General features: G+C 43.9%; 1 protein-coding gene across 2 annotated transcripts in view; it reads left to right on the top strand.

Moving 5' to 3' along the window:
• Positions 1-24,155, top strand: part of LOC110521697 (BMP/retinoic acid-inducible neural-specific protein 3) — a 98,276-nt gene that overhangs the window by 6,361 nt on the left and 67,760 nt on the right. The gene's annotated exons all lie outside the window — the stretch shown is intronic.

Below are 24,155 nucleotides of genomic sequence, written 5' to 3'. Positions count from 1 at the left end.
CTGTACACCAGTGGATCCCATCCAACTTGAAGGAGCTGGAGCAGTTTTGCCTTGAAGAATGGGCAAAAATCCCAGTGGCTAGATATGCCAAGCCTATAGAGACATCCCCCAAGAGACTTGCAGCTGTAATTGCTGCAATAGGTGGCTCTACAAAGTATTGACTTTGGGCGAAAAGTTTTGCACGCTCAAGTTCTGTTTTTTGTCTTATTTCTTGTTTGTTTCACAATAAAACATATTTTTCATCTGCAAAGTGGTATGCATGTTGTGTAAATCAAATGATACAAACTCCCTCCCCAAATATCTATTTTAATTCCAGGTTGTAAGGCAAAAAAATAGTAAAAATCCCAAGGTTGGTGAATACTTTCTCAAGCCACTGTAAGCATGCACCCATTAAGAAAATGACTGTAAAACTGTTAAATCCCCATGTCTTGATGAGGAATTGATAAATTGTATGGTTGAGAGAGATGAGGCAAAAGGAATGGCAAATAAGTCTGGCTGCATAACCGATTGGCAAACTTAGTGCAAATTGAGAAATCATGTGACTAAACTGAATAAAAAGAAGAAGAAACTAAACTATGAAACCAAGATAAATGAAATGAAGAATGATTGTAAAAAGCTTTGGAGCACCTTCAATGAAATTCCGGGATAAAAGTCTAACTCAGCTCCATCATTCATTGAAACAGATGGCTCATTCATCACAAAACCAACTGATATTGCCAACTACTTTAATGATTTTTTTCATTGGCACGATTAGCTCTACACATGCAAGTATATCGGACCAAAGTATGATTGACAAGCATTGTAATTTTAAATTCTGTAATGTTAATGTGGAAGAGGTGAAAAATTATTGTTGTCAATGAACAATGACAAGCCACCGGGGTCTGACAACTTGGATGGAAAATTACAGAGCATAATAGCGGACAATATTGACACTCCTATTTGCCACATCTTCAATGTAAGCCTACTAGAAGTTGTAAGCCTACTAGAAGTTGTGTGCCCTCAGGCTTGGAGGGAAGCAAAAGTAATTCCGCTACCTAAGAATAGTAAAGCCCCCTTTACTGGCTCAAAAAGCCGACCAATCAGCCTGTTACCAACCCTTGGTAAACTTTTGAGAGATTTGACTTCATCACTGATTGTATTCATGAGAAGTGTTGACATGTTGAACTGTCTGAACTACTGGCATACAGCTCGGACACCCATGCATACCCCACAAGAGGACTCTTTACAGTCCCCATGTCCTGAACAGACTATAGAAGGTGCACAGTACTACACTGCCTTGCGAAAGTATTCGGCCCCCTTGAACTTTGCGACCTTTTGCCACATTTCAGGCTTCAAACATAAAGATATAAAACTGTATGTTTTTGTGAAGAATCAACAACAAGTGGGACACAATCATGAAGTGGAACGACATTTATTGGATATTTCAAACTTTTTTAACAAATCAAAAACTGAAAAATTGGGCGTGCAAAATTATTCAGCCCCTTTACTTTCAGTGCAGCAAACTCTCTCCAGAAGTTCAGTGAGGATCTCTGAATGATCCAATGTTGACCTAAATGACTAATGATGATAAATACAATCCACCTGTGTGTAATCAAGTCTCCTTATAAATGCACCTGCACTGTGATAGTCTCAGAGGTCCGTTAAAAGCGCAGAGAGCATCATGAAGAACAAGGAACACACCAGGCAGGTCCGAGATACTGTTGTGAAGAAGTTTAAAGCCGGATTTGGATACAAAAAGATTTCCCAAGCTTTAAACATCCCAAAGAGCACTGTGCAAGCGATAATATTGAAATGGAAGGAGTATCAGACCACTGCAAATCTACCAAGACCTGGCCGTCCCTCTAAACTTTCAGCTCATACAAGGAGAAGACTGATCAGAGATGCAGCCAAAAGGCCCATGATCACTCTGGATGAACTGCAGAGATCTACAGCTGAGGTGGGAGACTCTGTCCATAGGACAACAATCAGTCGTATATTGCACAAATCTGGCCTTTATGGAAGAGTGGCAAGAAGTAAGCCATTTCTTAAAGATATCCATAAAAAGTGTTGTTTAAAGTTTGCCACAAGCCACCTGGGAGACACACCAAACATGTGGAAGAAGGTGCTCTGGTCAGAGGAAACCAAAATTGAACTTTTTGGCAACAATGCAAGACGTTATGTTTGGCGTAAAAGCAACACAGCTCATCACCCTGAACACACCATCCCCACTGTCAAACATGGTGGTGGCAGCATCATGGTTTGGGCCTGCTTTTCTTCAGCATGGACAGGGAAGATGGTTAAAATTGATGGGAAGATGGATGGAGCCAAATACAGGACCATTCTGGAAGAAAACCTGATGGAGTCTGCAAAAGACCTGAGACTGGGATGGAGATTTGTCTTCCAACAAGACAATGATTCAAAACATAAAGCAAAATCTACAATGGAATGGTTCAAAAATAAACATATCCAGGTGATAGAATGGCCAAGTCAAAGTCCAGACCTGAATCCAATCGAGAATCTGTGGAAAGAACTGAAAACTGCTGTTCACAAATGCTCTCCATCCAACCTCACTGAGCTCAAACTGTTTTGCAAGGAGGAATGGGAAAAAATGTCAGTCTCTCGATGTGCAAAACTGATAGAGACATACCCCAAGCGACTTACAGCTGTAATCGCAGCAAAAGGTGGCGCTACAAAGTATTAACTTAAGGGGGCTGAATAATTGTGCACGCCCAATTTTTCAGTTTTTGATTTGTTAAAAAAGTTTGAAATATCCAATAAATGTCGTTCCACTTCATGATTGTGTCCCACTTGTTGTTGATTCTTCACAAAAAAAATACAGTTTTATATCTTTATGTTTGAAGCCTGAAATGTGGCAAAAGGTCGCAAAGTTCAAGGGGGCCGAATACTTTCGCAAGGCACTGTATGTGAAAATCACATGTGGAAATGTACATCTGCAATTCCACACTTTTTTGACATGTAAAATGGCAAATGTGATTTTCACATGTGAAACTGCAATTCAAATGAGGGGAAAACATGTTATTCTACTTGCATGTGAAAACGTGGTGCAAACAGGGGAACTATTTTTTTCACTGTTTTAAATTTAAGCTCGACATGTGAAAACAACTTTTGTTTTTTTTTATTAGGGATGTCCTTCTACGGCAACAGCCACTCCTCATTGCCTATATAATATAATACTATATTGTCTTTCAAGAGGGACATCATTTTCAGACTCCTTAAAATAGTCACACATCCATTTTCCAGTCACATAACATTTACTGCTTCAAATGGTTAATATGTAGACTCATGATGTACTGCGGAGCATGACCTCTTCTCTTCCTCAGGACAGTCACAGTAGCGTTTCCCTGTAGCTCGGGGAGTCGTGACAGGGAGCTCATAGAGCACAGGGCTTATTGTTCCTGACAAGTGCGTGATTGGGGGAGGTTTAAATGGGGCAGAGGTCCGTGGTGGTGTCTCCGCTGCCATGTCCACAGCCATTGCCTGTGTGTGTGTTTGTTTGTGGAGCAGAGGTCCGTGGTAGCGTTTATTCCAGATCCTGTGCTTTGTGTCGGTGGTGACAGAGCTTTCATTCTCAAGGACAGCTGAGTGAGGAGTGTTGATGGCACTCTGGTCCAGAAATGTAGCCCATAAGGTACATTCATTCTTTGTAACAATTAGGTATTTCATTGCTTTAAACTAGTACCTAGTTCATCTTGATCATATGTTGTTCCGTATCAATCAATCAATCAATCAAATGTATTTATAAAGCCCTTTTTATATCAGCCAATGTCACAAAGTGCTATACAGAAACCCAGCCTAAAACCCCAAACAGCAAGCAATGCAGATGTAGAAGCACGATGGCTAGGAAAAATTCCCTAGAAAGGCAGGAACCTAGGAAGATACCTAAATAAGAACCAGGCTCTGAGTGGTGGCCAGTCCTATTCTGGCTGTGCCGGGTTGAGATTATAACAGTACATGGCCAAGATGTTCATAGATGACCAGCAGGGACAAATAATAATAATAATCACTGTGGTTGTAGAGGGTGCAACTGGAGTAGATGTCAGTTGGCTTTTCATAGCTAAGCATTCAGAGTTAGACAGCAGGTGTGGTAGAGAGAGAGAGTTGAAAACAGCAGGTCCGGGACAAGGTAGCACATCCGGTGAACAGATCAGGTTTCCATAGGCAGAACAGTTGAAACTGGAGCAGCAGCACGACCAGGTGGTCTGGGGACAGCAAGGATTCATCAGGCCAGGTAGTCCTGGGTGATGGTCCCAGGGCTCAGGTCCTCTGGGAGGGGAGGAAGAGGGAGAGATAATTAGATGGAGCATACTTAAATTCACACAGGACACCGGATAAGACAAGAGAAATACTCCAGTCAGACAGACCGACTCTAGCCTCCCGACACAAACTATTGCAGCATAAATACTGAAGGCTGAGACAGGAGGGGTCGGTAGAAACTGTGGCCCCGTCCGACGATACCACCAGACAGGGCCAACCAGGCAGGATATAACCCCACCCACTTTGTCAACCACAGCCATCATACCACTAGAGAGATATCTTCAACAACCAACTTACTACCCTGAGACAAAGCTGAGTATAGGCAACAAAGATCTTCCCCAAGGCACGAACCCGAGAAGCCAAACCCGGACAGGAAGATCATGTCGGTGACTCAACCCACTCAAGTGACGCACCCCTCCTAGGGACGGGATGGAAGAGCACCAGTAAGCCAGTGACTCATGATAGGATTAGAGGCAGAGAATCCTGATGGAGAGAGGGGAACCGGCCTGGCAGAGACAGCAAGTTTGGTTCGTCTCTCCAGTGCCTTTCCGTTCATCTTCACACCCCTTGGCCAGACTACACTCAATCATAGGATATACTGAAGAGATGAGTCTTCAATAAAGACTTAAAGGTTGAGACCGAGTCTGCGTCTCTCACGTGGATGGGCAGACCATTCCATAAAAATGTTGCTCTACATGAGAAAGACCTGCCTCCAGCTTTTTGCTTTGAAATTAAAGGGACAATTAGGAGGCCTGCGTCTTGTGTCTGTAGTGTAAGGTATGTACGCAGTGCCAGCCCTCCCATTAGGTTAGATTAGGCCGCCTACGGAGGCCCCTAAATATGAGGTAGAATTTTGACAATTGGCTGCCGCCCTCCGGCACCCCTGATCGTCTACCCGCGGCACCCCAGTTACCAGCTCATATAGTTGCTGCAGTCCTACCACCCCCACTCCATACACGCTTCTTCCAAAATTCACTCCACTATCCTTGGTAGCTATGGTGATGTGTGTGTTTAATGGGATTATCCAATTGTGAAACAAAAATGAATCTGACATAAATGATTGTATTTTTTTTTTGTGTGACAAAGACGATTAGTGATTAGGCAGTAGCCTAACCTAGCCTGTTAACGTTAGCTGTCTACTACTAGTCGATACAATTTTAGCTAAAAGTAATCTATGGAGATTTGAAATAATTTGCAACCATGTCTAAGAGACAAAAATTATTAGGAAGCGAATAGTTTAAAAAACTATGAGTAAAGAGGCACAATCTCTAAACCCAAGAAATTTGCTGGGGAAATGTATCAGTGTGCAGCAATGTCCATCAGCCTGTCTGGAGAATGACAAGCCTCCTAGGACAGGCCATTCATTTGCCGAGAAAGACAAGCCCCCGTTCGCTGATTCTAGCAGCGAAGAGGGCAAACCGGAGGAGTCCTAGCCATGCACTTCCACCGATGTTGACAGCTCTATGGCTGAACAGGTTGTCACCAGGCCTAACCACACTTTAAAACAATGCCGGCGAAGACCCTACTATCTTGGACCCAGACTGAGATTCATCGCTCCCCATCCCCGATGACAGTGGTGGTGGTGCTGCTGCTGCTAAATCCAACTCCCAGACAGAAAACATAAAAGATCCCGGGGAGTGGCCAAAATATATGAATGTCTCTTTACGGGATATGTTAGTGCAGGCTGAGCCACATCAGGATAAGGAGGGGAATTTCCTAAGAGATGAAGTGCAGTGAAAGTTTTTGTTTGCTCACTACAATAGGAGGATGGCGAACGGGGAGAGAGTGGAGAGACCAAGGCTTGTCTATTCCAAGAAAAACGATGTAGCCATCTATTTTTGCTGAGTGCAAATCTGCGCTGGTCAGGGATAGAACCAGAGACTGGAAGAATCAGTGACACCTCCTCAGTTCGCATGATAAGTTGCATGACGACCTAGATAGTTTCCAGAGGTGGAAGGAGCTGGAGATCAGGCTGGTGTCCAAGCAGACTCAGATGATTTGATTTAAGGACCATAGACAGCTACCGAGAGCTAACATCGCTGACTGCAATGCAGCACCAGAGCAGAGGAAATATGCCACTCTAGGTTAGACAAAATAAATAAATGCTGATGTTGGACAATCAAATTCGATATGTAATTAAATGAAATTCGTTAAGGCTGGGTCATTGACATAAAGCTTATTTTACACTGTTCTAGTTAAATGAGGCCCACAATGCATTTATGAAAGCACTTGTTTCCAAAGCTCAAATGATCTTACATTGTTTTAGAGTTCTACAGGAATATTAAAATATATGTTAAATATGTTATATAAAAGTGATTTTTGTCTCGCCTAGGGTGGCAGAATGTCCAGGGCCGGTGTTGTGCCAAAAATCTCCCCCGTCAGAATTCTCCCCATTTGCGTTGAGATTTCTGCTCTTCACTCCATTGTCAGTTTAGCCTACATTTCACTGATCTTAGTAGCAGAAAGCTTTTTAAAATGTGTGTCCTTCAAGGCAGCTGTCAATGATCACGTTAGGCTGCGTTTCATTTACATTTTTTATGGTGGTTTGATTGAGGGAGAGGCACTACACCGGCCTGTATGTACGGCAGGACCAAATCGGAGAAATAGGTAGGAGCATGCCCATGTAATGATTTGTAGGTTAACAGTAAAACCTTGAAATCAGCCCTAGCCTTCTCTCTTTCTAGTTACAAGGCAAAAATACAGATTGAGGCCTTCAATCAAACTGAGGACAGAGAAATATGTGTGCAGGCTTTTTGCATACATGGCTGTGAGATGTAAGTTACACAAAAAAAATGTTTTGGTTGTTTGGATGACCCACTTGTTGAGGTACAGACATTGGGTCAATAGTTGGGTTGTTTTCTGTAATTACAGAAAGGTTGGGCTATGGATATTTGACCCAGCCAGTGGGTTAATTCTCCCGCCACCAGTGTGTGAAGTCCACCAGAATGCTATTCTAGTTCTAGTTAGTGTGACTGAGGAGTGGAAAATGGCTAACGTTATTTCGACAGACAAATGGTGTTTTGGCTGAATGAAAACGGTAAGTAAAAAATGTTACTAATTATGAATTTTATTCAGGTTAAATAGGTTGTTCTATCATAATTATGTCTCTGGCTGTGTTAACGTTAGCTAGCTAGCTAAGGTTGGCCTCATGACCATGCTCATGTCACAAGTTCACTGAAGTGTTTTGGCAGAATATAATAAATGTACGATTTTTGAAGACATTTGGCTAGCTAGCTAACTATGTCAGTGTTCACTCGACAGCTATGTTACCAAGCTAAGCTAGCTGGCTAGCTAGTTATGTTACCATAGCTAGAGTTGACTTATTCTCCATATGGGTTAATTTAACCAAGCTATTTGGCAGGCTTATATCATGCTTGCATGGTGATTGATTGAGTTAGTTAGAGTTACTGTACTGGTTTTCAATGGTTTCTGACAGTGGCAGCTGTGAAGTTGAGGAGGATGGATGCAAATTCTGTTAGCTAGCTAACGGTAGTTTACATTAAATTTGATGTAGCCAAGTTAGTTTAGCTAGCTATGTTTCTAACATGTATTTATTTATGTACTTGAATGCAGAGGTCAAGGCCAATGAATGGACAGCTTTTCAAAGATACATTGAATGAGTCGAACCTGGCCTCTTTGTTTCCAAAGTTTGAGGGTAAGTAAAACTGAAAAATTAATTTCAGAGTGGAGACAGAATGGGGAAACAGATTTTCATTGACCCTGTGTAAAACAGCATCTACATTTTCCACATTGTCATCGATAACCAATAGTACAACCTTAATGGAAACTTAAAATACTTAACTTCAACAGAGCCTCTTAGAACCATGCAGCCCCTTTGGGACTAGATACATTACATGCACAGCTACCCTAGATAGTCTGGCCATTTTTCCATACTTGCTTTATTGGTCATTTGCACAAATATTCTTTCACAGTGACCAACCGGACACAAAACACACATATCACAGGCTGGGAGCAGCTCATAAGCACTTAGGGGTAAACTGCCTTGCTCAAGGGCACAACATCAGCAGGTAGTATAGAGATATTGTAGTTGGCAACTCTGGCTGACGATCACTCCCTGCAGATTTCCCCACAGGCATCTCAGGGGTTTGAAAAGGGGACTGCCTTTATAACCTCAAAGCTTTGGCTACCCCTATTAATGTTGCTCCTTCCTCAATCCCTTGCATTTTTCAACCAATTGACCTGGCTTATTAACATTTCCCTTAAAGTATTTAATCTAGAAATTTGGGTGAAATTATCCCTTACAATCTCCCCATAGCGGTTAAGTCTAGCACTTAACTTAAGAGCTTTTGGCCATTAACTGATAGTTCGCTGTTTCGAATCCCTGAGCCAGCAAAGTGGAAAAATATGCCGTTCTACCCTTGAGCAAGGCAGCTAACCCCCAACAACAACTGCTCCCTGGACACCGAAGACGTGGATGTCGATTTAAGGCAGCCCGCTGCACCTCTGATTGGTCTGCCAGACACATTTCGGTTTAATGCATTCAGTTGTGCAGCTGATTAGGTACCCCCTTCCCTTTTAACCCATTATTTTTCAGCAGAAGAGATGGACCAGGAAACACTCTTGCTTTTGGACGATTCGACTATAGCCTGAAGGTAAAGGAGAACATAAAAGCCTTTTTTATACACGGTGGGAGTTCCTCGGGACACAAACGTAAATACATATATGTTGTGGACACACCAAGCTTGAACAGTAGCCGGGTCTTGCCAGGTGCATATTGACATTTTTGCTGTGTTTTTTGAAAACGGATTGTTAGAAGGAATTTATAATTAATTGAATACTTTGTGCTCACAATGATCAAATGTGAGAGAGGGCAGCCCAGATGACCAAGTGGCTGAACAACATCTGGCTGGCAAACCAGGTTGCGCAGTACATGAAGGAGATTCCGATCCAGACAAGACAGAATGGGGCCAAGACAGTCGAGATTGTCCAGGAGTATCCACATCTGCTGGATACTCCAGGCATGGTGGGTTCTTTTTTTTTAACAAAAACATTAGATTTAAATCTTAATCTGTTTTCTGTGATTAACTAGCCTGGCTGACACCACCCACGTGACTCACAGCGCAGGGAGAGCTGTGACTAGTGATGCACCGATATGGCATTTTTGGCCGATACCAATATCCAATATTTTCCTTGCCAAAAAAACAATACCAATAACCGATATTTAACATTTTTGCGGCCTTTTAAGCATTCTAGTACAGTTAAATAGTTAACACACACACATGGATGCAGTGTTCTAAGGCAATTCATCCCCAGTGCAAGAGGTGTCACTACAGTCCCAGGTTCGAATCCAGGCTCTATCACATTCGGCCGTGATTGGGAGTCCCATAGGGCGGCGCGCAATTGGCCCAGCGTCGTCTGGGTTTGGCCTGGGCAGGCCGTCATTGTAAATAAGAATTTGTTCTTAACTGACTTGCATGGTTAAATAAAGGTTACACACACACACATCACACTAACCCCAAAATTATTTTGTTGCCATTTTACGTATGTCCGCATTACCAGTAAAGCATAATCAAAAACGATTTATTTCACTTACTTGCTGTGCTGTTTCGTTGTTCATTTCTTCAGTCATTTCATTCTCAACCAGGATTTTTATGGTACGTCTTTTGGGTCTTTGCGTGTCAAAAAATATATGTGTCAAATAAGCTTGAAGACCAATCAGGATCTGAATATGACTGCACGTCACATGATAATTTAATGCATTTATAAATTTTTTACATAGTTATTACACATTGATTACACTTTCACTCGTATTTCATATGTTACACCGATTCATCGATACGTATGCTGTGATGTTGGTAAAGTTGTCTCATAAAAAAAAGCTAGCTAGCTCAAGGATGCAAACAATATTCTTCCCCCAAAACATAGCAAAACGACAATCTGTTTCAGTAGCTATAGTTAGCTAGCTAACCCTATAGCTAGGTGTCATCATCTAACATAACACTAATTTATAAGACAGTTCTTATTTGATTAATGGTGGTTGGACCCATCTGTGAAGCTAGCCACCTTAAGGATTAGCCACAATAGTGAATGTTGCAGTTAGCCTTCAAAATAAAAGTTTGGAATAATTATACTATTTGTATTCATTTGCATCCCTGTCAATGACATACTTTTATTTTAAAGGCAAACTGCAAATTCCACTATTGTGCCTAATCTTTATTGTGGCTAGCTTCACAACACATAACCCATGCCGGTTGAGCCTGGCTACTTATAACGTTAGCTTTGGGCAACAGGGTTAAGTAGCTGGTTAGCTACTTATTTTCATCAACTGACGTTCAATTTCAATAAGCGAACAACTAGTGGCAACTTAGCTAATACTTACTCACAAGGATTCCTAAATCATTGCTAAGAATATTGAAAATGAATGCAGTTTCTACTGGTCATTGTTTTCAGGCTGGTTGTATTGGTTATAGCTAGGTACCAAGCTAAAGTTAGCTACCAGTCCACACACCAGTCAGAGTTATACTTAAACTTCATCTTTAATTCATATGAGCTTCACCATAGCCCTTTGACTCTCAGAACAATTCAGTGCTAATAAATTAATTCTGATAGTGCTTACAAAAGAATACTAGTATCTTTAATAGCCCAGATACACCCCTCTAAACTCACATGACGAACCACAGATCTCAGGAACTTCACAAAGGGCCTTTTACTTGAGAAGGGAGTATCCCATAGCCAGATAGCAGTAGCTATAAATTATCGTTCAGTTTGGTCTCTTAGACGAGGTTCTAATCTCATTCTTGGTACTTCATAGTACCAACACATTACCAAATCCAATGGTAAATATCAATTGTCAATCATAGATACTCCCATTTCAAATACACTCCCTCCTGGACAAGCTCACTGAGGGGAGTGAGCCTGTAGGTCATATACTATGAAAGATAATGTCAACATCAGAGGGGTAATACAATGGTTCCAGACACTGCCATACTCCTCCCCCCCAATGGGAAAAGGTGGGAGTGACTGGTGTACAGACATTGTGGAGCCCTTCACATGGTTTAACAGATACATTCACATATGAAGACAATGTTAAATTCTGACTTCTCCCTTTCTGATATTCTGCATATTACCAGACATGTAAAAGACAAGCCTGACCTCTCCCCTCTCTGGGCCCCAAGTGACTGAGCCCTAGCTGAGAAGGGACAACTGCAACTGTCAACAGTATAGTCCAAAAGAAGACACTCTAATGACAAATATCTCACATAAGCATATTATGAAAGTAATAAAACACCATATTTATCTATGTTACCTAACTAATTCTGATTAATCCCCAACACAATATAGTCCAATTTACCCAGCAGTTGGGTCAAGTGCTCAACCCAAGGCACTGGGTTAGAAGCAAAACCCAAACCCCCTCATTTGAATTGACCCAATGTTGCGTTTGTCCCATATTGACACAGCGCTGGGTTGTTGAAATGACCCAAATTAGGTTATTTTTAGCCCAGAATTTCTTTGAGGAATAATAATTCATTTTGGAATAATAATATGAATGTCCATATTAGGCGTAACTCCAATTTCTACTTTTTTTAAGATGCAAAAATCAGTAATTGTTTTCATTATCCTAATTTTATTTTGTTTTTCTGATTGTTTCAGTGCATGCATTCAACAAGCATTGGAAGAATGACTTCTCTAAAGTTCAATCAAAACGGAATTGTTCTGAACTGGGTTTGATTTAGTTTTTGTTTTAATTATTACAATTGTGTTAATTATCTTTTAAACTTCCATTGGTTCATCTATTGCTCAGTTATCACTTGACTCATGTAAATAATGATGTAGTTATCCCTAACATCCTAAGGTCAACATTCCCATAATGTTCACATTTCTCACATGTAAATGTTGTAGCTGCATTAAAATATTAAACAATTTAGTTGGGAAATATCCCGTCTTTGCAATTTTCTTCATTACAATCCTGATGATTTCAAATTATATTGGATTTATTTGTATCTGTTAATTAAAGACATTGAATACATGTTGTTTAGTGTATTTACTACATTTAGTATGTTTCTCTGTGAAGTAAGTTAATTTAAAGTTGTGAGTTGGTTTATGTAGATACATTTCAATGTTGTTCTACACACAGTAACCAAAAACCTGATCTAATGTGTATATTCATGCTGAGTGTGCAGCAAACAGATTGTTGCCACGCGTTTTCCAGAATTGTTTGCCAGAAGTTCACGTGGCAGCAAATTGGCCAAAGGTTTGTCACAACTGTTTGCTAGAAGTCTGACTTTTTCAGTAAGGGTACTGTACCCTATTATAAAATACCACAGGGCACATTTCCATAAAGTACGCCTTGTATTGAATAAGTTGTTCATAAACAACCAACTCTTTAGACACTCCAAGATAACAACCTGGTTGTGAGTAACCCTGCCGTACTGATCCAGTAATTCCCAATTAGGCATACACAACACTACATACTTATTTTGCTATCCCTCTCTCACTCTATATAGGCCTGCCTTTATTTGTGATATTGTGTTACATGTAATTGATTATGTTAATATTCAGAGCGGTAGCATAATTCTACAACTCACAGCCGATGTGCAATAACGAATACACTGATGCATTAAAAGTAGAATCCTTTGGTGAGGGTGAATCAAGGGCTGCGCTTGCATGGGAGGCCCGGTTCTGATCTTGTTTTTCACTGGTTTGTCTTTCGACCAATCAGCTCTGAAAAAGATTTGATGTGAGGAGATCTGATGTGGTTGGTCGGGGAACCAGTTGGTGGAGTGGGGGATCAGAGTTGGGTTTCCTGTGTAGAACATGGGTGGGAAAAGTTCAATTTATCCCACCCATGTTTCAGTAGGCCTTCCCTTTACAACACTGATATTTGTGACTCATTTCAGGAAACTAGACATATGTCGCCGCGCATCACTTCACAGGAGTGCCTTATTAACAAACTTGTATGCCATCTGTAATATTGAAAAAAGTTGTTCAATTACAAGCCAAGTTGGTTTAGCCATGGAAAAAGCCAGCAACCGTTACGCAAGCCATGATTGGCAGAGATAATGAGTGGGCTGGACATGCAGAGAGATGAGTTCGGATTGGTCTGCCGTGTAGCACGCTTCTGTCTATAATATGAACTGGTCAGCAGGTGAAGGTAATCATTTCGAACACGGCTTTTAAAAATAATATATCAAGTAGCAAGTAGTAGAACTGCATAAGTGTTGCTCTCCACTTTCTGTAGGACCTAGTTTTGAAATCAGTGGAATTAGAGTATTATTGCTAAGGAGATGGAGAGAGTTCTGCTGTTTTGATTGCAAATATGCAGACAGAGTCGAAAAGCGAACACACAAAAGGTTCCTTACATCTTCAAACTAAGTGCAACCATGGCATCCGAGAGCGAGATGCATCCACTGTTAGCTAGCTAGCTAACGTTAGCTGGCTGGCAAGCGAGCTAACGTTATGTTTATAAGCTGTGTAGTAATATTATTTGTATCTCAGAGCCATTTGCATTGCTAGTTATAGCCTCATTTTAGCTAACTAACATTAAACCTGGTTGGTTAGCTACCTGCAGATTCATGCAGGGTAGTAATGTTATGAGTTGGGATTATGGTTAATTGTTTAGCGAGCTAGCTAGCTACATGTCTAAACAAAATACTCCACTATGCAAGTAACTATTTCAATAGAATGTTTATGATGTCACTGCGGCAACTGTCAATAGAAGTAGCTGGTAAAACAATTCTACTCCCCTTTCAGAGCACTCTTGTTGAATATAGCCGGTGTCAGTAAACGTTGGGGGGGGGAAATCATGATTAAATTGTTGCTATCAGCACAGATGATGGTCACCAACGCTCTGGATAACATAAAAACAGCCTAACCTGCTAGGGCGAGTAAAATGGTCACAGTGAGCTGTTCTCTCATTTGTGTCTGGAAGTAGCTAGCAAGCTAGCCAACGTTAGCTAGTTAGCCTGGGTGCTTGACTGTTGCTGTTAGGTCAGAACGTTCGGATCAACCTTATTTTTCAGCCAGAGCGTCCAGTGTGCACTCTAAGAGAGAAACGCTCTGAGTTTTTGAACGCCCAGAGCACTCTGGCACTCCAGATTAAATTACGAACACACCTGTAGATTAAACCAGCATTTCGTTTTGACATTTTTGGTTGTTTAGTACATAGCCTCACATGTGAATCCTTAAAGAGATGGGTGGGGCTAAATCTAAAAAGGGTGTTAACGATGCTGAATGTAGACAAAGAGCTCTCCGGTAGGTATCAACTGATCAATAGACGACGCAATCTCAATTGCACTCCACACTGCCCTCACCCACCTAGATAAGAGGAAAACCTTAGCTCAACACCTTTGTCCCCTCCAAGCTCATCACCAAGCTTAGGACTGAACACCTACCTCTGGGACTGAACACCTACCTCTGAAACTGGATCCTGGACTTCTTGACTGGCCACCCTAGGTGGTGAGGGTAGAAAATATCACCTCTGCCACACTTACCCTCATCACGGGGGCCTCATGGGCAAATATGAGAAAGCCTACATGGAGAAGGTCAGTGACTTGGCAGTGTGGTGACGGAACAACAAGCTCTCCCTCAACGTCAGTAAGAACAAGGAGATCACACCCCCATCCACATTGACTGGGATGCAGTATACTTAAAATGGTCCAAATACATGCACAGTCGTGAAGAAGGCGGGACAGCACCTTTTACCCCTCAGGAGGTTGAAAAGGATTGGCATTGGCCTTCAAAATCCTAAAAAATGTCTACATCTGTACAATTGAGAGCATCTTGACTGGCTGCATCACTGCTTGGTATAGCACCGCCCTCGATCACATGGCACTACAGAGGGTGGTTCAGACAGCCTACTACATCACTGGTGCCGAGCTCCCTGCCATCCAAGGTGGTGTGAAAGAAAGTCCAGGAAAATTGTTAGACTCCAGCCACCCAAGCCATAGACTGTTCTCTCTGCTTCCTCATGGCAAGTGGTACCAGTGCATTAATTTTGACACCAACATGTTCCTGAACAGCTTCTATCACCAAGCCATAAGACTTCTAAATAGTTAACTATTGTATAGCTAGCAAAATGGCTACACGGACTATCTAAGTTTACCCTTTTATTTAATTACATGTTTACACTGTCTCTATGACACTCCAACACACACACACACACATACAAACACTCACTCCATCATTTTCAAACATACACATACACTTAATATGCATATACATTTATACTGACACTACACACACACACTCTCGCATAGAATCATCACAAACGCTACTGCTACGCTGTTTATCATATATCCTAAAACCTAGTTACAGTGCATTGCAAAGGTATTCATCCCCCTTGGCTTTTTTCCTATTTTGTTGCATTACAACCTGTAATTTAAATTGATTTTTATTTGGATTTCATGTAATGGACTGTCACGCCCTAGCCATAGAGAGGCTTTTATTCTCTATTTTGGGTAGGCCAGGGTGTGACTATGGTGGGCATTCTAGCTTCTTTATTTCTATGTTTTGGCCGGGTATGGTTCTCAATCAGGGACAGCTGTCTATCGTTGTCTCTGATTGGGAATCATACTTAGGCAGCCTTTTTCCCTTTGTATTTTGTTGATAGTTGACTTTGTTAGTGGCACTATAGCCCTAGTAAGCTTCACAGTTGTTTATACACTGCTCAAAAAAATAAAGGGAGCACTAAAATAACACATCCTAGATCTGAATGAATGAAATATTCTTATTAAATACTTTTTTCTTTAAAGTGGAAAACCACACTACAGGCTGATCCAACTTTGATGTAATGTCCTTAAAACAAGTCAAAATGAGGCTCAGTAGTGTGTGTGGCCTCCACGTGCCTGTATGATCTCCCTACAATGCCTGGGCTAGCTCCTGATGAGGTGGCGGATGGTCTCCTGAGGGATCTCCTCCCAGACCTGGACTAAAGCATCCGCCAACTCCTGGACAGTCTGTGGTGCAACGTGGCGTTGGTGGATGGAGCGAGACATGATGTCCCAGATGTGCTTAATTGGATTCAGGTCTGGGAAACGGGCGGGCCAGTCCATAGCATCAATGCCTTCCTCTTGCAGGAACTGCTGACACACTCCAGCCACATGAGGTCTAGCATTGTCTTGCATTAGGAGGAACGCAGGGCCAACCGCACCAGCATATGGTCTCACAAGGGGTCTGAGGATCTCATCTCGGTACCTACTGGCAGTCAGGCTACCTCTGGCAATTTGGGGGGCTGTGCGGCCCCCCAAAGAAATGCCACCCCACACCATGACTGACCCACCGCCATGCTGGAGGATGTTTCAGGAACACTGTCACATTTGCTCAGTTTGAAATTGCTTTCATCTGTGAAGAGCACAGGGCGTCAGTGGCGAATTTGCCAAATGTCCTGCACGGTGTTGGGCTGTAAGCGCAACCCCACCTGTGGACGTCGGGCCCTCATACCACCCTCATTGAGTCTGTTTCTGTTTGAGCAGACACATGCACATTTGTGGCCTGCTGGAGGTCACTTTGCAGGGCTCTGGCAGTGCTCCTCCTGCACCTCCTTGCACAATGGCGGAGGTAGCGGTCCTGCTGCTTGGTTGTTGCCCTCCTACGGCTTCCTCCACGTCTCCTGATGTACTGGCCTGTCTCCTGGTAGCGCCTCCATGCTCTGGACACTACGCTGACAGACACAGCAAACCTTCTTGTAACAGCTCGCATTGATGTGCCATCCTGGATGAGCTGCACTGAAAGCACCGCCAGCATTCAAAAGTGACCAAAACATCAGCCAGGAAGCATAGGAACTGAGAAGTGGTCTGTAGTCACCACCTGCAGAACCACTCCTTTATTGGGGGTGTCTTGCTAATTGCCTATAATTTCCACCTGTTGTCTATTCCATTTGCACAACAGCATGTGAAATGTATTGTCAATCAGTGTTGCTTCCTAAGTGGACAGTTTGATTTCATAGAAGTGTGATTGACTTGGAGTTACATTGTGTTGTTTAAGTGTTCCCTTTATTTTTTTGAGCAGTGTATGTTTCTTGTTATGTAGGCAACATTTATATAAATAAAGGAAAATGTACGCTTACCACGCTGCACCCTGGTCCGGTCATTCCCACGATGACGTCCGTGACAGAACTACCCACCACCAAAGGACCAATCAGGCCAGGAGAGGTAGCCCCCCAAACATTTGGAGGGGACACAGAATGGTCTGCGGCGCCGAGGTTGGAACCAGAGAGTCGGAGAGAAGAAGGTGAACTTGGAGGGGAGTGAATGGAGTGAAGCAGAGACAGGTAAGGAGTTGATGGGGAGATCGGAGGAGAGAGTTAGGATAGAGCTGTTGTGTTGGTGCATGAGGCACGACATTCGCCCTATGGAGCGTGTCCTCAGTTTAATGTCACCTGAGTCAGCTCTCCATACTCGTCCTGAGGTGCGTGCTAGCCGTCTGGTGAAGACTTTGCCAGCTCTACGCTCCAGAGCTCCAGTGCGCCTCCACAGGCCGGTGAGTCCTGCTCCGGCTCTGCACACTGGGTCTCCGGTGCTCTGTGACAGCTCGGTTCGTCCTATGCCTGCGCTCCGCACGTGCCGGGCTAAAGTGGGTATTCAGCCAAGAGGAGCAGTGCAAGGTCTAAGCACCAGATCTTCAGTGCTGCCCCACAGCCCGGTTCGACCTGTGCCTGAGCTCTGGAGGTGCCGGGCTAAAGTGGGCATTCAGCCTAGAAGAGTGGTGCCAAGGATACGCACCAGATCTCCAGTGCTCCCCCACAGCCCGGTTCATCCTGTGCCTCCTCCAAGGACCATACCTCCAGTCGGTCTCCCCAGCCTGGTGAGTCCTGTGCATGCTCCACGGGCCAGTCCGGGAGCCGGCAGCGAGGGTTCCCCAGTCCGGGGCCCGCATCGAGGATCCCCAGTCCGGGGCCGGCGGCGAGGGTCCCCAGTCCGGGGCCTGTGGCGAGTGTCCTCAGTCCGGGCCTCCAGCGATGGTCCCCAGTCCGGGGCTGGCAGCGAGGGTCCCCAGTCCGGGGCCTCAGGCGAGGTTCCCCAGTCCGGGGCCGGCGGTGAGGTTCACCAGTCCGGGGACGGCGGCGAGGGTCCCCAGTCCGGGGCCCGCAGCGAGGGTCACCAGTCCAGGGGCCGGCAGCGAGTCCGGGGCCGGTCCCCAGTCCGGGGCCGGCTATGAAGCCCCTAAATGTTTTATTTTATTTGATTTATTTCACCTTTATTTAACCAGGTAAGCTAGCCTCTTGGTGCTAGGGGGCAGTATTTTCATTTTTTGAAAAAAAACGTTCCTGTTTCAAATGGGATATTTTGTCAGGAAAAGATGCTAGAATATGCATATATGCTTTCGATAGAAAACACTCTAACGTTTCCAAAACTGTAAAGATATTGTCTGTGAGTATAACAGAACTGAAACAGAACTGAAAAATCCAATCCGGAAGTGCCCCAGGTTTTGAAAGCGCTGCGTTCCAATGACTCCCTATTTGGCTGTGAATGTACCATCAACGAGCTTACGCTTTCTACTTATTCCCCAAGGTGTCTACAGCCTTGTGACGTAGTTTTACGCATTTCTGTTGAAGAATAGCCGTAGGCGGCCACATTGCGTAAGTGGTCACATGGTGGCTCCGAGAGACATTCTCGCGTAAAAGAGGTAGCCATTACTCTAATCGGTCCTAGAGAAAAACGAATTGTCCCGACAGATATATTATCGAATAGATATTAGAAAAACACCTTGAGGATGGATTCTAAACAACGTTTGCCATGTTTCTGTCGATATTATGGAGCTAATTTGGAATCATTTTCGGGGTTGTGGTGACCGCAATTTCCGGGCGATTTCTTAGCCAAATGTGAAGAACAAACAGAGCTGTTTCGCCTACAAAAATAATATTTTGGGAAAAAAATAACTTTGGCTATCTACCTGGGAGTCTCGTGAGTCAAAACATCCGAAGTTCATCAAAGGTTAACGATTTAATTTGATTGCTTTTCTGATTTCCGTGACAAGGTTGCCTGCTGCTAGCAAGGCATAATGCTATGCTATGCTAGGCTATGATAAACTTACACAAATGCTTGTCTAGCGTTGGCTGTAAAGCATATTTTGAAAATCTGAGATGACAGGGTGATTAACAAAAGGCTAAGCTGTGTCTCAATATATTACATTTTTGATTTTCATGAATAGGAATATTTTCTAGGGATATTTATGTCAAGATCAAGCAAAGCAGTGTGACAGAAACAACACAGAGTTACACATGGAATAAACAAGCGTACAGTCAATAACAAAATAGAAAAAAAGTCTATATACAGTGTGTGCAAATGGCATGAGGAGGTAATGCAATAAATAGGTCATAGTAGCAAAGTAATTACAATTTAGCAGATTAATTAACACTGGAGTGATAGATGAGCAGATGATGATGAGCAGATGATGGTGTGGAGCAGCAAAGTAAATAAAAACAATATGGGGATAGGTAGGTTGGGTGGGCTATTTATAGATGGACTATGTACAGCTGCATCGATCGGTTAGCTGCTCAGATACGTGATGTTTAAAATTAGTGAGGGAAATGTAAGTATTCATATTCAGTGATTTTTGCAATTCGTCCCAGTCACTGGCAGCAGAGAACTGGAAGGAAAGGTGGCCAAAGGAGGTGTTGGCTTTGGGGATGACCAGTGATATATACCTTCCGGAGCGCGCGCTACAGTTTTACAAGGGTAAGTTTGGCGGCGTGAGTGAAGGAGGCTTTGTTGCGGATTAGAAAGCTGATTCTAGATTTGATTTTGGATTGGAGATGTTTGATATGAGTCTGGAAGGTGAGTTTAGAGTCTTGCCAGATGTAATGATGCTAGTCAGGCGGGTGCGGGCAGCGAACGGTTGAAAAGCATGCATTTGGTTTTGCCAGCATTTAAGAGCAGTTGGAGGTCACCGAAGGAGTGTTGTATTGCATTGAAGCTCATTTGGAGGTTTGTTAACACAGTGTCCGAAGAAGGGACAGATGTATACAGAATGGTGTCGTCTGCGTAGAGTTGAATCAGGGAATCACACGCAGCAAGAGTGACATCGTTGATATATACAGAGAAAAGTGTCGGCCCGAGAATTGAACCTTGGGGTACCCCCATAGAGACTGCCAGAGGTCCGGACAACAGGCACTCCGATTTTACACATTGAACTCTGTCTGCAATGGAGTTGGTGAACCAGGCGAGGCAGTAATTTGAGAAACAAAGGCTATTGAGTCTGCAGAAAATAATACGGTGATTGACAGAGTCCGAAAGCCTTGGCCAGGTCAATGAAGATGGCTGCACAGTACTGTCTTTTATTGATGGGGGTTATGATATTGTTTAGTACCTTGAGCATGGCTGACCAGCTCGGAAACCGGATTGCACAGTGGAGAAGGTACGGTGGGATTCTAAATGGTCAGTGATCTGTTTATTAACTTGGCTTTCGAAGACTTTAGAGAGGCAGGGCAGGATGGATATAGGTCTGTAGCAGTTTGGGTCTACAGTGTCTCCCCCTTTGAAGAGGGGGATGACCGTGGCAGCTTTCCAATCTTTGGGGATCTCAGACGAAACCAAAGAGAGTTTGAACAGACTGGTAATAGGGGTTGCAACAATGCCGGCGGATAATTTTAGAAAGAGAGGGTCTAGATTGTCTAGCCCAGCTGATTTGTACGGGTCCAGGTTTTGCAGCTCTTTCAGAACATCTGCGATCTGGATTTGGGTGAAGGAGAAGCTGGGGAGGCTCAGGCAAGTAGCTGCGAGGGGTGCGGAGCTGTTGGTTGGGTTTGGGGTAGCCAGGAGGAAAGCATGGCCAGCCGTAGAGAAATGCTTATTGAAATGTTCGATTATCATTGATTTATCGGTGAGGACCGGGTCACCTAGCCTCAGTGCAATTGGCAGCTGGGAGGAGGTGCTCTTGTTTTCCATGGAATTTATACAGTGTCCCAAATCTTTTTGGAGTTAGAGCTACAGGATGCCAATTTCTGCTTGAAAAAGCTAACCTTTGCCTTCCTGACTGACTGTGTGTATTGGTTCCTGACTTCCCTGAACAGTTGCGTATCGCGGGGACTATTCGATGCTATTGCAGCCCGCCAGAGGATGTTGTTTTGTGCTGGTCAGGGACAGTCAGGTCTGGAGTGAACCAAGGGCTATATCTGTTCTTAGTTCTACATTTATTTAAGATGGTGAGGAAATTACTTTTAGCGGATGCAGGCAAAGAGGCAGTGATGGCTGAGATCCTGATTGAAAACAGCAGAGGTGTATTTGGAGGGCAAGTTGGTCTGGATAATATCTATGAGGGGGCCCATGTTTACGGATTTAGGGTGTTACCTGGTGGTTTCCTTGATAATTTGTGTGAGATTGAGGGCATCTAGCTTAGATTGTAGGACTGCTGGGGTGTTAAGTTAGGTCACCTGACAGAATGAACTCTGAAGATAGATGGGGGCAATCAATTCACGTATGGTGTCCAGGGCACAGCTGGGAGCTGAGGGGGGTCTACAGCAGGCGGCAACAGTGAGAGACTTATTTCTGGAGAGATTTTTTAATTTTTTAATTAGAAGCTCGAACTGTTTGGGCATAGACCTGGAAGGTATGACAGTAGATTGCAACTCCTCCCCCTTTGGCAGTTCTATCTTGATGGAAAATGTTGTAGTTGGGTATGGAAATCTCAGAATTTGTGGTGGCCTTCCTAAGCCAGGATTCAGACACGGCAAGGACATCAGGGTTGACGGAGTGTCTTAGGGATGAGGCTTCTGATGTTAATATGCATGAAACCAAGGCTTTTTCAATTACAGAAGTCAACAAATGAGAGTGCCTGGGGACAAGCAGGGCCTGGGTTAGCCTCCACATCACCTGAAGAACAGAGGAGGAATAGGATGAGGGTACGGCTAAAGGCTGGCAAGACTGGTCTTCTAGTGCATTGAGGACAGAGAATAATAGGAGCAGATTTCTGGGCATGGTAGAATAGATTCAGTGCATATTGTGCAGACAGGGGTATGGTGGGGTGCGAGTACAGTGGAGGTAAGCCCAGGCACTGAGTGATGATAAGAGAGGTTGCATATCTGGACACGCTGGTTATACTGGGTAGGGTCACCGCATGTGTGGGAGGTGGGACAAAGGAGATCTCTAAGGGATGTACAGTGAGACTAGGGGCTCCGCAGAAAACTATACAATGATAATAAACAACAGTATACAATGCATATTGACATTCAAGAGAGACATAAATCGAGGCATAAAGCAATCACAGGTGTTGATTGGGAGAGCTTGCTAAGTCAACAACGGGTAAGACAACAACAGCTAATAAGATAAGACAACAATAACAGGGAAAATGGCGATGAATGGGCAGAGAGGGTCAGTTAACTACACACAGGGCCTGAGTCCGGGGCTAGGGCCGACAGATAAACAAAGGTAAACAAAGTGGAGTACTGTGATAAATGAACAGTCCAGCAGGCATCAGCTATGTATCCAGTAGGCATCAGCTATCAGCTATGCCAAGTGATAATAGGGTCAAGTAAGGGTCATGTAAAGCAATAGATGAAACAGGGAAGCCGCTAGGTATTCATTACTATGCAAGCACGCGGGAGACACGTTTAAAGTTAGCAGTCCGGGGTAAGGAGAAGCATATGCTCCATCGTTCGGCAAAGGCCGGTTGAAGGCACAGCTGATGGAATTACGTCTGCGGACCAGTCATGGTGGTACGACGGGGCACCGTGTCGACGAAGGGACCGGGCCAGATAGCGAAAGAGGTATTGTCGTTGTGGTAATTTTGTTTGCTAGCCAGGAGATGTGCCTGGCTCAGGGCTAGCTTCGGCGCTTGGTCACTCACTGGCAGCTACCTAGCTGTGATGATCAATGGTCCAGGGTTTACGGCAGGAATCTGGCGTTGTATTGGAGAAAAACTGTCCGAGGCTGGCAGGTATTATCCAGGCTAAAAACATGGCTGGTGCCTGAGCAGAGGGTAAAGGCCGCTAGCAGTGGCTAACAATGACTAAATAGCCAGTTACTTAGCTAATTTGTTGGATACCTTGTGATGAAAGTTCTGGCTATAGGGTCTAAAAACATAGCGGATCCGTGTCACATTGAGTGAGGCAGGTTACTGGAAGGTATATTTAATTTTAAAATGGAAAAAGAGATTGAAAAATAAATACAGTGCCTTGCGAAAGTATTCGGCCCCCTTGAACTTTGCGACCTTTTGCCACATTTCAGGCTTCAAACATAAAGATATAAAACTGTATTTTTTTGTGAAGAATCAACAACAAGTGGGACACAATCATGAAGTGGAACGACATTTATTGGATATTTCAAAAATTTTTAACAAATCAAAAACTGAAACATTGGGCGTGCAGGTGGTGACCACAGACCACTGCTCAGTTTCTATGCTTCCTGGCTGATGTTTTGGTCACTTTTGAATGCTGGCGGTGCTTTCAGTGCAGCTCATCCAGGATGGCACATCAATGCGAGCTGTGGCAAGAAGGTTTGCTGTGTCTGTCATCGTAGTGTCCAGAGCATGGAGGCGCTACCAGGAGACAGGCCAGTACATCAGGAGACATGGAGGAAGCCGTAGGAGGGCAACAACCCAGCAGCAGGACCGCTACCTCCGCCTTTGTGCAAGGAGGAGCAGGAGGAGCACTGCCAGAGCCCTGCAAAATGACCTCCAGCAGGCCACAAATGTGCATGTGTCTTCTCAAATGGTCAGAAACAGACTCCATGAGGGTGGTATGAGGGCCCGACATCCACAGATGGGGGTTGTGCTTGCAGCCCAACACCGTGCAGGACATTTGGCATTTGCCAGAGAACACCAAGATTGGCAAATTCGCCACTGGCGCCCTGTGCTCTTCACAGATGTAAGCAGGTTCACACTGAGCACGTGACAGACGTGACATAGTCTGGAGACGCCGGGAGAACGTTCTGCTGCCTGCAACATCCTCCAGCATGACCGGTTTGGTGGTGGGTCGTTCATGGTGTGGGGTGGCATTTCTTTGGGGG

This window comes from Oncorhynchus mykiss, chromosome 30 (assembly GCF_013265735.2).
Source record: "Oncorhynchus mykiss isolate Arlee chromosome 30, USDA_OmykA_1.1, whole genome shotgun sequence".
Taxonomy (NCBI): domain Eukaryota; kingdom Metazoa; phylum Chordata; class Actinopteri; order Salmoniformes; family Salmonidae; genus Oncorhynchus; species Oncorhynchus mykiss.
Note: the sequence above shows the minus strand (reverse complement) of the source record. Positions and strands in the feature narration are given on the sequence as shown.